Below are 13142 nucleotides of genomic sequence, written 5' to 3'. Positions count from 1 at the left end.
GTTTTGGTGAGCGGTTAAACGTGTCATAGCGTTTACACCTACCGGCTGCCTCTTGTTAATAATTCCGTGAGCTTGAGCAATACCCTTGAGTTCAGACAGAAAATTTCGCTCTCCTCTAATAGCCATCCTATGTGGTGCATTTTTGCTGTTAAGTCGATGATATATCGCTTTGATTACTGCAGGGGCAGTTTCTATACATGGGCTATCGCTTGCATTTGTCACACTTACTGCACAGATGCATAGCAAGTGGACGCGGGTGTCCGAACCTAGTCCCCATCAAGAAATAATATATATATATATATATATATATATATATATATATATATATATATATATATATATCAACTTGTAAATGCAACTTATGACAAAGCTACAACCATTAATGGTTGCAAGCACTATGGGACTTAACATCTGAGGTCATCAGTCCCCTAGACTTAGAACTACTTAAACCTAACTAACCTAAGGACATCACGCACATCCATGCCCGCAGCAGAATTCGAACCTGCGACAGTAGCAGCGGCGCGGTTCCGGACTGAAGCGCCTAGAACCCCTCGGACACAGCGGCCGGCTGTTGCAAGTTCGTAAGTATCAGAAACCTTTTTGCATCTACTAGGCAACAGTCCTCAAATGGCGAAACATGTAGCAGGGCAAACGTTGAAATCGCTTTCTGGAATGTAAACGGCATATAAAACAAAGTTCCTGAACTAACACTTTTAGTTAGTGAAATTTTGCATGATGTAGTTTTACTCAGTGAAGCTTTCTTGTGACTTACAAAAACTTTTCAGATACCATGACTGAAATACTACCGCACTGACAGACAGCTCCCACGAGGCGGTGGCACTGTCGTATTCCTACAGCGAAACATACAGCCCTGGGAAATTCTTTTGTCGCAGACAGCTAACCTAGAAACAACAGCTGCGAAGATACGAACGTCTCGGGGTGACGTAACGTCAGTCAAATGGTTCAAATGGCTCTGAGCACTATGGGACTTAACTTCTGTGGTCATCAGTCCCCTAGAACTTAGAACTACTTAAACCTAACTAACGTAAGGACATCACACACATCCATGCCCGAGGCAGGATTCGAACCCGCGATCGTAGCAGTCGCGTGGTTCCGGACTGAGCGCCTTAACCACGAGACCACCGCGGCCGGCTGTAACGTCACTCTCCGTGCACCAGCCACTCCATAGAAATCTTCTACCGGCTGATCTCAATAGCGCCTTGAACTGTGCTACTGAATCCGTTACAGTATCATGTGATCTGAATTCTAAACATCCCATGTTGCATTCAAGGACCACCAATCCTGAAGGTAAAATATTGTTTACCTACCACAATACCGCCAATATAGTGATTCTTTCATCGAATGAATCGCCTTATTATCCCACATTAATGCGTTCTTACCAGACGTTTTGGACGTCGTTCTCTATAAAAATATGCCAACCTTTATGAATGCTGAAACTCTTTGTAACCTGAAATCTAATCACAACGAGTTATTAGTATTCGTCGGAGACACATCACCAGGAGGAGAGCCAATTAAGCCGCGCAGTAATATCAACAAAGAACTGTATAAGCGACTGCTTGAAACAACGATTGCAGTTGTCCCTCATACACAGACTATTGAAAAGATGGCAGTGCAGGTTGTATTATTTACCGAGCTTTTGACCACACTGGCTAACCTCAGCACCTCCCTTCCCCCCCCCCCCACCCCCCCACCCCCCCAACTTCCGTCACCCAGATTTCGACCCTGAATTTCCACTGGTTGTTTTCGGTTGAAGGAAACTAAGAACTACATACGGAAACTCTGGCAACGGACGCGTCTTCCAGCAGTACAGCAGTAAAAACTGAATGGAATGGGCTAACTAGGGAATGCAGAAAATAATAAGGAAACATGAAAACGTCATAAGGCACTATAGACCTCAACTGATGAAACTAGGTTCAAATTGTGCCTGGAACCTTACACGGAAAATCCTTCGTAAGCCGACTGTTATGTCACCTCTACATGACCTATTACGGCTACTTCAGCAAGAGAAAAGGCGCAGTGTTTGGCAAAAGATATTGGGTAATGCTTTATTCCAAATCCTGCATCCTTCAATTCCCACAATACTACTACTGTTAATACAATAACATCGATGATTAAAATGAATGCTGCGTTTCTACTAATCTGCAGGAACTTAACTGAGTTCTGTATCACCTAAAATCATGTCAAATCCCGAGGTACTGAAGAGATAAGCAACACGATGTTACGAAACATGCCTCCCAGTGCCCGAGTAGTGTTGTCGTCGTTATTAATTTAACGTTAAAACTAAGACCTTTTCCCAGTCACTGGTAGCATTCTAAGGTTATTTCCATACCCAGACCAACCAAACACCACAAGTATCGCAAAAATTACAGGTTCGTTAGTCGCTTACCACCCATTTCTAAGGTAGCGAAGCGGGTCAAACTTCTTCGAAAAGACAAATCAGTTCTCCCAGACACAAAGTTAGGATTTCGTCCAAAATATTCAGCTCCACTACCGTTGCTGCGGCTAGAGGAAGAAATTACAGGTAATAATAATGATATTCAATCCACGGCAGTTGTATACCTGGACATTGTTCAAGCCTTCGGAAGGGTGTGGCATAATGGTTTACTGTATAAGTTAATAAAATTACACTTTGCACGAACGTTGTCACATTAATTAGTTAGTATCTTACAGACTGTACTTTTAGTGCATTCATTGGTGACACTGTCTCTTACATGTATCGTATAAGCGCCGGCGTGCCACAACGTTCCATCTTTGAACCGATGCTGTTCAGTGTATATTTATCAAACGTACCAGACTTGTGATCGATCAGCATAGGTTCATTCGCCGATGATACATTACACATTATACATTACACTGACAATAACGTACCGAACAGTCATGATAAGCTCCAGCGGACTCTACAATTGCTTGCAAAACGGTTTACGGCATGGCATGTCAAGATAAATGTGGGCCATATGAAGCCATGTTTTGTACAAGAAAAAGATAAAATTTACTTACTCCACTCCTGCTACTCACTGAAAGTATTCCTTGGACTGATTCCGGCAAATAACTTGGGAGTTCACCTCGATAAATGTTTTACCTTTAAGGGACATATAACCGAGGCCACGAACTAAGCTCACAGTTTGTTAGCTACGTTTTATCTCTTAATAAACAGAAATTCTTCTCTAACAGGAAAAACAGTCTCCTACTTTGTAAATCGATAATACGACCAGTCATGTTGTATGCCTACCGCACATGGGGACGTCCCGTGTCTAGGCATCTCCACATACTTTTTGTCCGCCGCTCGTGGTCTCGCGGTAGCGTTCTCGCTTCCCGAGCACGGGGTCCCGGGTTCGATTCCCGGCGGGGTCAGGGATTTTCACCTGCCTCGAGATGACAGGGTGTTTGTGTTGTCCTCATCATTTCATCATCATCCAGGAAAGTGGCGCAATTGGACTGAGCAAAGATTGGGTAATTGTACGGGCGCTGATAACCACGCTGTTGCGCGCCCCACAAACCAAACATCATCATCATCTTCATCCACATGCTTCAGGCTGTTCAAAACAAGGCACTGCGCATCATATTAAATGTTCATTGGGAATACCACGATTCGCAATTACTTACAAATAAATCCCTATCTGAAACCCTTTATGCCAAACTTCTTTCTTCCACCAACACTCTAATTAGTCAGTTGTCCACGTTTGGTCTCAATGACCAGTGCAAACATAAACGGCCTAAACCGATGCTGTTACCACATCTGTAATCTGAACTGAGGCCGACATCCGGCATTTTGTACTATCTATTATTCTCACATACTTGTGTATGTACCGGTATCAAATCGTTGTAACTAATGTTTCGTAATATTGTAAATTGTATTGTTGTAACTGCAGTATTGTGCAGTTTAAATTTTGTTTTGCTCTTTTATTTCTCCATGTACATGTTTTTGTAGTTGTGTGTAAGACTATTCCTCGCGAATAGGCCATGAAGCCCAAACGATACCGACCGGCCGCCGTGTCCTCCTCGGCTCACATGCCTCACTGGATGCGGATATGGACGGGTGTGCGGTCAGCACACCTCTCTCCAGGCCGAATGTCAGTTTATGATGGCGGAGCTGCTACCTCTCAGTTTGCCTCAAGGGCTGAATGCACCCCGCTTGCCGACAGCACTCGGTAGACTGGATGGTCACCCATCCAAGTGCTATCCCAGTCCAACTGCGCTTAGCTTCGGTGATCTGACGGGAATCAATGTTACCACTGCGGCAACGCCATTGGCATTTGTAAATCTACTATTTCTAGTTAAGAGTGACCTAGTCCTTGTAACGCAGGAGTTGAATTCGTATTCCAGTTCAGATTTATTTTGTCATAGTGTAAGGTCTTTTTATTGCCTCTATGGCAAATGTTTTGAGACATTACTGTCATGTTCTGCTAGATATATTAAACGTTCTGTGGTTGGGTGTAAGAATCCTCGAAATAGGAACCCTATATAATAAAAAGAAATAAAAGAAACCGTAGGCGAAATGTCTTGCAATGTTGCTTCTTATTCGGTGATCGTGGCTGATTGTCATGATACCCAGTGGAGAACATGATGCTATCTATTGTGTCTCCCTATGAGTATGATGTTCTGATGCCTTGGTGTATCACGGTTTCGGAAACGGTTTTCCTTCTGCTTTTTATTTTAGATCAGTATACCCAAAAACAACGAAGATTTCAGATGGTTGAAGAAGAAAAATACACTGCTGATGGAAACCCATGTCCTAAACCGACATCCAGTGAGACAACAGTGCATTGCATTCACAGTCCTTCCTACGAAACAGTCAGCTCCATCTTCTCCAGTCGTGATTACTGGCTAGCAAACAACTTTACGTGACGTTCCGCCTAAGGTCCTTCAGCGTACAAAATCGCGTTTCCTGCCTAAAGTGTGGCCTAGTGGTAGCTGTCGTCGGCTATAACTTCGACCCTCTGTAGCGTCGTTGGATGACGTTTCTGGATAAGGATTTTTACACTCTATTTGTTCCCCAAAACATCCTTTACAACACTTCGAAGTTTGTTGCAACAGCTCTTATTCACAAACACAGAAATCATACAGCCAACCGCTTACAATAACTGTGTGGTACACTGACTTCGGTTTCGACACCTCTAAGGATGTCTTCATCAGAATCAAATTTTAAGGAACCGCAAAACTACATTGGGAGAAAGCAATGATCAGGATTAAGAACAGGTGTTGTTCCTAGTCCAGTGCACGTGTCAAAGGTTCCAACACGTTTTAATTTGTTTTATGGCTTGAGCATATCTAGTCTTCATTCTGACCATTGCTTTCTCGCAATGTAATTTTACGGTTTCTCAAAATTTGAGTCTGATGAAGACAACCTTAGAGGTGTCGCAACCTAGGTCAACGTACCAAACAGTTATTTGTAATGGGTTGGCTGTATGATTACTATATTTGAAACTTTTATACGGTTACTGGGAGGCCGCCATGATTAAAACTGTAAAACTTCAGGGTCACCTTGTGTATCAAGGAGATATTGTCTGGTTCCTGAATATTGCCACCTGATAGTGTGAGGGGAATGACGTTTTGAGCTTTATATCGTAATAAAAGAAACCGTTTCTCTTGATATCCTTAGCTAAAAGGTTGTAGCAATATGTTAAATACTTGTGACTTTTGTTGTAGAGTTGACATCTAGTTGAAACTGGAATGTTTTTATCATGGTTCGCATTTCTCATATGATTTTCATTTGAACCTAAGCCTAAACATCGCAGATTTTGGCAGAGATATTCAAAATGTAAGGACACTTGCCCAAAATATAATCATACGAAGATATTTCACTGCTGTAGATCAGGGAATTGCTCGTTATGGACACAGTTTCCTATCTTATGATAGAGGTCTTCCCTTAGATAGGGAAGAAAAATCCTTTCACGTACATCAAGCAGACAGTTGGATTCCAGTCACTGCTAATGCCTAGAACAACTGATTCCTCACCTGCAAGATGGAACCAGTGATCTCAATGTACTAGAAAAAGGTTTGCGGAAAGTGTCTGACTACAAAATTTCATATATTGACTTTTCTACACTAACGGGATGAAAAAGTCATTTACTGCAATTTTTATTTTGTGCAACCGCTGGAAAAAAGCCGACATTTACTGGAAAAATAAATCTGCAGCTAAATAAGATAATAGTTTTCGTAAATAGAGAACAAGGTCTTGTGTATGTTCCACAGATTTATCAAGTTGTTCTGCCAAAGGAAGTTTCGGAAGATCAGTGAACATGATTTCGGTTTTCCCCATCATGAAAAGTACCAAGAAGGAAACCTTACCAGGTATGTAACAGTATATCCCAATAGAATTCTATTAGTAACTTCTAAGTGAATAGTGAATTTGCACGTATGTCTGGCAAAACCCATTAATTGAGAACCGAAAATGTAACAGTGACTGTCCGCGTTTAGCGCAAGTGTAACATTAATACTGTAGAATGTAAACTTTCACGGCCGGAAGTATCACAATGAATAAAATGTTCCGGGCTATTATGCCGTCGTCGAATGGATTTCACCTTAAAACCCGACGTTTCATCCCCATCTGCGGAGGATATTTTCAAGGGTGACCGCAATCTCGGTACTGACCACATCAAAATTCCACTTACGCGCAGTGGCATGGCGTTACATGTTTTGAATACCGAGCGCTACTGGCCGTTGTCCACTTTGCTATTATCCCATGGTGGAAGACTCATACTTAACATCTTTAGTAGTGGAATACAAATCTCATTCAGTTGCACACCCTCCTCCATTCTGTTGAAATTCCTGAGGGGAGGCTGACACGTCAGCTGTTGCGGAAAATGCTTTGCAGCCAAGAGAGCTCCACATTCTTTCTGATAGGACTCAAGTACCGGTAGCCGCAAGCGGATACCATGAAAGGCTATACAGAATGGCCATATTGTAAAACTAACCACTATTTTCATTACGAAAGTGTAGATCATGAAATTGAATATGATTTGTATTCTAGTGCTGAAGAAGATGTGTACCAGGGTTCAACCATGGGGTGATAGCAACAGAGGACGACGGCAGTCGACAACGGCCAGTTGTGCTCGCGTATTCAAAATCGTCGCGCCACTGCGTGAAAGTACGCGGAAACTGTATTTTCCTGTAGCCAGTAGCGAGCCAGGGTGTGAATCGGACATTCAAAAGAGCTACGGTCACCCTTAAAATGTCCTCCGCAGATGGAGACGAAACGTCGAGTTCTAAGGTGAAATTCATTAGACCAAGGCATAATAGCCCGGAATATTTTATTAATTGTGAGTGAGTGCTGTTACATTATTCGTGTCTTCTGCTGCTTGTTGTGCATATTTGTGTTGAAAGAACATCACGTGTTTTTGATTTGTGTTTTTTATTGGTATTTTTGCATTTTCTGAACGTAAGTTTTCTACATCTGCAATAAGTAACACAGAAAAATCAGTGCCTTTGAGCACCACAGCATTATAACTGCGCTAGCACAACGATGTTCATCCAGGAAGAAATAGTACCATTTTTCAAAGGTAACATTAGCAATTGCGGAAAAACTTACAAAAATATGCACAATGACTTTATCCCTCATATACACATTTCCTGAATCAAGAAAGCTCGATCCGGTAAGCATAAAACAGGTTTACTGTTCTCCAGAAAACTTTGCTTTTTGTTGTTTACAACGTTGTTAAGCTGAACGATTCTATTATACATCATGACGTACAATGTTGTTAATAGTGAGATTTACTGCCTAATTTTTTTGTCTAGTTCTCCAGTGATATTGTACCAAGCTTTATCATCATAACTGAGGATACGTTCCTAGTATTTCACCAAATTTTACTTGAAACTCTGAATAATTTCGAATTTTGACCCTTAAAATTATTAAAATCAGCAGTTCGCCGCTTGAACGTCTCTGCCTAGCGTCGCTTCCGTGCGCTGGTCTTAGCTACAAACGGATATGGCGTGGTCAGAGAAATCGACGTGTCCCACCACGCTACCTGTGTGTGCAGTGCTTAATTTGTTCACATGAAACTGGTATCAAATTGCGCCACTCTTCCCCAGACGTCCACGACACGCAACTTCGCCGGCCGAAGTGGCCGAGCGGTTCTAGGCGCTTCAGTCTGGAACCGCGCGACTGCTACGGTCGCCGGTTCGAATCCTGCCTCGGGCATGGATGTGTGTGATGTCCTTAGGTTAGCTAAGTTTAAGTAATTCTAAATTCTAGGGGACTGATGACCTCAGCTGTTAAGTCCCATAGTGCTCGGAGCCATCTGAACCATTTGAACACGCAACTTCTACGGGGTGTTCAAAAAGTCTCTCCGCAGTGCCGTATGATTGTTATCCGCACGTGATGTATGATTGTTCGCCTGCCTGGGTTTCTTCCCTACAAGTGGACTCTCCCAACATTCCACTGTTTCGTTTATCTCAGCCAGCGTCAGCAGTATCGTTGGAGTGTGTCGTTACGTGTTGACGTGAACGTTTTAGTTACTTTGTTCGTCTGTTTCGTTCTTGTCACTGTTAAAATGCTAACCATTGAAGAACGTGTGTTCAAAGCTGGCGGCAAATACACAGTTTCAGTTCCTCAAACATTTAATTCCATTTTCCCGGAGACAACACTCCCACATTGCGATAGTGTGCGAGATCTGATTAACAAATTTCGAAGTACGGGTTCAGTGAGAGACGCACCGCGAAGTGGTCATCCTAGCGTTTTGTCTGAGGATAAACTACTCGATATTTCCGATAAAATGTCCACGAGTCCGAACAAGTCAGTACGAAAACTCGCCAAGGATATCGATGTTAGTGTCGGAACGGCCCACACAGCTGTAAGGAAAAAATTAGAACTGTTCCCATCAAAAGTGACAGTCGTGTTAGATCTGAATAATACTGATCATGGCAAGAGACTGCATTATTGTCAATGGTTCAAAAATTTCGTTCAACAAAATGTAAGAAATATTCTTAATGAAACGTTTTCACTGATGAGGCGTGGGTTCATTTATCCGATTACATTAACTTGCAAAGTTCTCGTATGTAGCGTACTGCATATCCATTGTGTATTCATGAGGAACCACTTCACTCTGTGAAAATAGGAGTTTGGGTTGCAATTTCTAGACGTCCGATTGTGGGTCCCATATTTTTCAACGAAACAATAAACGCACAACGATACTGCAGTGATATTCTGTACCCATTCATAGGACAACTTTTGTTAAGTGAAATACTGAACGGTTATTTTCAACAAGATGGTGCAACCGCGCATACAGCTCGCGTTTCAATGTCACAGCATTCTGATATTTTTGGTGATAGCATAATTTCACAGGGACTTTGGCCTTTATGATCACCTGACCTAACACCACCTTACTTTTTCTTCTGGGGTGCAGCGAAAGCCACTGTCTATAAAATCTGTCCAAAATTCATCGATGAATTGAAAACTGCTTTTGTTACAGAAGAAATGTTACAGCTTGTGTTTGGAAATATGATTAGACGAATTGAATTGTGTATTCAACAACAGAGGGGACACTTTCAACATTTAATGTGAAAATTTGTAAGTAAAAATGAATATTCAATAAATTAATAATTTGTGTTTCACTGAGTTTCATTTCGGTATATTCACTGTGGCATACGACACGAGCGGCCAACGATCATACGGCACTGCGGAGAGACTTTGTGAACACCCCGTATATGAATTGAGCCTCAGCAGAAATTTACGCCCGTATACGGGAAAGCACTTTCTTTGCTCTTGAAAGTCCACTAACTCCAAACTTTTGAAACGATGACCTATTTTAGACTCAGATTCCGCATCTTACGTCGCTTGACTTGGCACCTCAATTCCCCGAGGGCATTCGGCTGTATTCTCGGGTTCATGAGATCCACACTCGTCCACGAATGTGTTTAACATTTAGGCCTTTGAGCCACTCAGAATAAGGAGCAGATTGTCGGCCGTTTCAATGACCACCGTGTTCTGCAACCATTTATTTTACCTCAGTATGCTTACACTTTTTGCCAAGACTTGCATCAATTTCCCTTTAGAGTGTGCTTGAAGGCCCGGCCGTCATGGATAAATTACTTACCTTGATATCATTCAAGGGAGATTCGACCATCAACCGTTTAAGAGGGTTAGAGAAAAAGGGAAAGACCGACGAATTATCTTCAGGCAGAACAAGAACCCACCTTTCCCCTTCACCAGGAAACTGGTGCAGAATACAACGCTGTCCTCCCATTTTCAGTGAGATTTCTTTGATACCTTTCTGTTACTCAGAAAGTCAGCTCGCTTGTAACCATTTTTTGAATAATTATAAATTTATATTGAGTGTAGTTTAATTATTACCCCGTGGTGGCGATAGGAGAGCCACCTACGAGAGAGAATTTGGACGACAGATGCTGCGAAAGACGGAGATCACGCTGAAAACCCTGGTCACTCAGGGCGAAGACTGTTATTATTATAATTACTGTAATGAATAATTATTAGACGCTCCTTTGGCCGCAACAAAATGTCATCGTAAGTTTCCATTTGAGTAGGAAATCGTAGCCAAATCTAGGAATTCGGTGACGTAAAAGATTGAATCGTAATTGTTACTTGTGGTGTTTGAGTGCGATTGGCAGGATATTAGAAAATGTAGGGAGATATTTTATGAGAAATAGGTGCGACGGTTGGAGAGAAAAAGTTTCTCTCCTTCTCTCTCTCTCTCCCTTTTGTTTTATTTACTTTTTGAGTAACCTTACCTTGGGTATAGGATAGAAGTACGGGATAATTAGGTATTTTTGACTCAACACCATTTCGTTAAACATTTGATAAAATAAATGTATTCGTGGTCCTAATTTTTTGTATGGTTAAATTAGCGATTATTGTTGAAACTGGAGTTTTTTAAGTCGGCGAACTTAACTGGAGGTGACTAACTTAAGGAGAAGCAAACGCTTTGAGAAAATAACTAAAAACAAAGCAGTCAATGAAAAAAGAAATTTTAATATAAGTTATGGTAGAATTTTTCCAGATGTCAGTAGCAGAGAAAATACGCGTGCTGCTAGCCGCACAGTAAACAAAAGAAAAGGCTTTATTTTTGAAGTTATTATTTCATATAAAATCATTCTTAAAATCGTTAACGAATACCCACTGCACTTTTCGTACCTCATAATAAAAAGTAACAGCATCATAAAACAACTAATACATGCAAATTGCTATCAAGCTTTAACACTGACCCGGCTACAATATTATAGCTGTCGACAGACGACTATCGGGTACCATTGTATTAAAGTCTTATAGCGACAAAATTACTATCAGAACGAGCGGCAGATTTGAGTTTTGTTGTCACGGCTATTTTAATCAGTCCATAATAAAAGAAAACTACCGTATCTCATACTGACCCTTGTGACCATTAAGACCTATATAACTAATACACACGAACTCTAGGTGCTAAATCGGGAAGGTTCGACAGAAATAATTATCAAAGAACATACAAGGTCTTCTGTATTACAAAAAGAAGATCTCTGCCACCAAAGACAAAATAACAACGTTGTAAACAGAAGTGCTATAGGTGTCTGCAACTCTGATGATCGATTTCAAATCAAATTCTCCGGGAAAGATGGAAGTAAATGTTCTAATGAAATTCCTAGGATTAGAACACGAAGTGAAAATAATTCCGATGAAGAAGAAATGAATGTATCGGAATTGCTGATAACAACCAGATAATCAGGAAACGGCTATTATAGTTTTATGGTTAATCACATATAATAAAGTAGGTACGGTTCACAAAGAAAATGATTGATGTATCTTTACAAATGAAGATCTGAAACAGTGGGCAAAGGATATTCATGAAATACTAAACGAAATTATTGTAGACTGTAGACTCTGTATGGAGAAACCATTCAGGATACAGCAAAATTCGGAAGAATAATTACAGATGAAGGAATATTCGAGATAATAGTATCACTACGTTCATACGGACGATGTCATCAAATCTGTGTTTTGCGTTGGAAACAACTTGAATAACGAGCACCGAAGTATGATGTAGAGCACACATTTTTATTATTGCGATAACGGTAATTGTGTTCCAAGAGAAAGTTAGAAATCTGTCGCGGCAGACACAGCACCAGATTTCGGTTCCGATCAATAACCCGATACGCCGAGTCCACATCGTCCTCCCGCGGGCAGCACAGCCACCCTCTCGGCAGAATTTACCTCAAGTATTTCCGTCTACTGTCTTTCCGCTTGAAGGGCCCCCCAAAACTGCACTTGTGACTCTGCCATAGGTCGGAAAATGACATCAGGGAGAAGGCCCTCCTGGGCGGGAAAAATGGAATCTCCCGAAGTCGGATATTGAGCATCGGCAGGAAATGCAATCTTCTGGTGGCGCTACATACGGGATCGCGCGTCCCGTGTCCCGGGGCTCGGGGGAAATCTGGAGGTTTCCAGCGCGCGTCCGCGAGGCGCAACTGCATAGCTGCTCGGTGGTAAAACGTAAAACGCATCTAATAACACCGCCGGATTTCTCGTCCGGGACGCGACGCGGCTCAATACAGTCAATATGCCTGATTTAGGCTGCAGAGAGGGGTGTGCGGAAACGACGAACACAACTAGGAGCTCACCAGTGCTCGCAGGCAGACACTGGAGGCATATTTCATCTTCTGTCATCTTCCATGTCTGAAGAAACACAATTACAAAATCACTTGTTCAACACTTGCCTCTTAAACAATTTCCATTCGTTTTGCACTGTTACAAAACCATTATTTTTTCTGTCAAGACAACGTTGCGCAACAAAAGGATGAAAATACAGTGTGCATCGTAATTACGAGATCTACTTTTTATGACGATGCGATCGGTCGTTAAATGAAACCACAGTGGAAGTTAAAAAAGCTTTATTTGTCACAATTAGTGACACCTTCCAGATACTTCTCTACAGAGTCGTCGCGGCGCCTCAGACATTCGTCGTAGCGAGGTGCGAACATTCAAAGGCACTACCGGTGCTTTTCTGCAGGCTCTTCACAGGTCTGCAACTCGTTGTCTGTGTGTAAATACTGGCCTCATAGCCAGCGCTTCGTGTGAACAAAGTGGTGAAAATGAGAGGGACTCAAGTCCGGACTGCATGGCGACTGATCAAACAATTCCCATCGAAAACGTTACAGGAGCGTGTTTATTACAGCTGCAGTGTGTGACCAGGCGCTGT

This window comes from Schistocerca cancellata, chromosome 9, assembly GCF_023864275.1.
Source record: "Schistocerca cancellata isolate TAMUIC-IGC-003103 chromosome 9, iqSchCanc2.1, whole genome shotgun sequence".
NCBI classification, from domain to species: domain Eukaryota; kingdom Metazoa; phylum Arthropoda; class Insecta; order Orthoptera; family Acrididae; genus Schistocerca; species Schistocerca cancellata.
Note: the sequence above shows the minus strand (reverse complement) of the source record.